Source organism: Dermochelys coriacea, chromosome 4 (genome assembly GCF_009764565.3).
Source record: "Dermochelys coriacea isolate rDerCor1 chromosome 4, rDerCor1.pri.v4, whole genome shotgun sequence".
NCBI lineage: Eukaryota > Metazoa > Chordata > Testudines > Dermochelyidae > Dermochelys > Dermochelys coriacea.
In genome coordinates this window covers 9,104,484-9,105,959 of record NC_050071.1, presented here as the reverse complement: position 1 = coordinate 9,105,959, position 1,476 = coordinate 9,104,484, and the positions used below count along the sequence as shown (strand labels likewise).

Genomic DNA, 1,476 nt, shown 5'->3' with positions numbered 1-1,476 from the left:
GAAATTGGCTTAAAAATCATGAGATTTAAAAATAGTAAATGGGTGGGGGGAGTTATTTTTGTTTGCCTTCCGGTGTCTGAGCTTTTCAGTTTCAAGTTCACATTTTCAAGCTTTTGTGTGTAACCATGAGAATGAAAAACTTTCCTTTTTATTGGGGGGGGGGGGGGGAAAGGCTGAGATTCTCCCATAATCATCTGACTCCAGGAGCTTGGACCCCATATATTGTGAGACTTGCCATAAAGTCACAAGAGTTGGCCACAGCGTGTGAATAGCATCATTCGAGTGCTTCAATGAATCTAAAGGTATGTCTACACTATGAAATTAGGTCGAATTTATAGAAGTCGATTTTTTAGGAAGCGATTTTATAAAGTCGATTGTATGTGTCCCCACTAAGCGCATTCAATCGCGGAGTGCGTCCACAGTACCGAGGCTAGCATCGACTTTCAGAGTTTTTTGCATTGTGGGAAGCTATCCCACAGTTTCTGCTGCCCATTGGAATTCTGGGTTGAGCTCCCAATGCCTGATGGGGCAAAAACATTGTCGTGGGGGGTTTTAGGTACATGTTGTCAGTCACCTCTCTCTCCATGAAAGCAACGGCAGACAATCGTTTCACGTATTTTTTCCGTGCGGGCGTCATACTGCTTTCAGCATATGGTGCAGTAGGTCTGCAAACCGTCGTCATCGAATGACCACTTCTGTTGGCACTCTGCTCTCCTGGTGCTATGAATCCACCTCGCAGGTCCTCTATGTGACCATCGTCGTCCACCGCTTCTGCTGCCACTTTGCTCTCCTGGTGGTCTCACAGGTCCTCTATATGACCGTCGTCATCCACCGCTTCCACTGCAACTCTACTCGGCTGCTCTTGTCTCGCCATAGCATGACAAGCGTGCAGCCCGCTCAGCTGTTGTGTCCTGGCAGCAGAGGATGCAGTAGGTCTGTAAAACTGATCGTCCAACCACCGATTCCCCTGCAACTCTGCTCTCCTGCAGATGCCATACCACGGCAAGCATGGAGCCCACTCAGATCACCACGGCAGTTATGAGTATTGTAAACAACTCATGCATTATCATGCAGTATATGCAGAACCAGAACCTGCAAAAGCAGGCGAGGAGGAGACTGCAGTGCAGTGACGAGAGTGTTGAGGACATGGACACAGACTTCTCTCAAAGCACTGGTTCTGGCAATTTGGCTATCCTGGTGGCAATGGGGCAAGCTCATACCTTGGAATGCCATTTCTGGGCCTGGGAAACAAGCACAGACTGGTGGGACTGCATAGTATTGCAGGTCTGGGATGATTCCCAGTGGCTGGAAAACTTTTGCATGCATAAGGGCACTTCCATGGAACTTTGTGACTTGCTTTCCCCTGCCCTGAAGCGCAAGAATACCAAGATGAGAGCAGCCCTCACAGTTCACAAGTGAGTGACAATAGCCCTCTGGAAGCTTGCAATGCCAGACAGCTACTAGTCAGTTGGGGTA

The 1,476-nt window shown here is 48.5% G+C and overlaps 1 long non-coding RNA gene across 1 annotated transcript; it reads left to right on the top strand.

The window, feature by feature from the left end:
- Nucleotides 1–546: 546 nt before the first annotated feature.
- LOC122459864 lies at nucleotides 547–1,225 on the top strand. Its single transcript, XR_006280814.1, has 3 exons — nucleotides 547–562; nucleotides 740–748; nucleotides 1,015–1,225. It is a non-coding gene; the product is annotated as an uncharacterized LOC122459864 (long non-coding RNA).
- The last annotated feature ends 251 nt before the right edge of the window (nucleotides 1,226–1,476 follow it).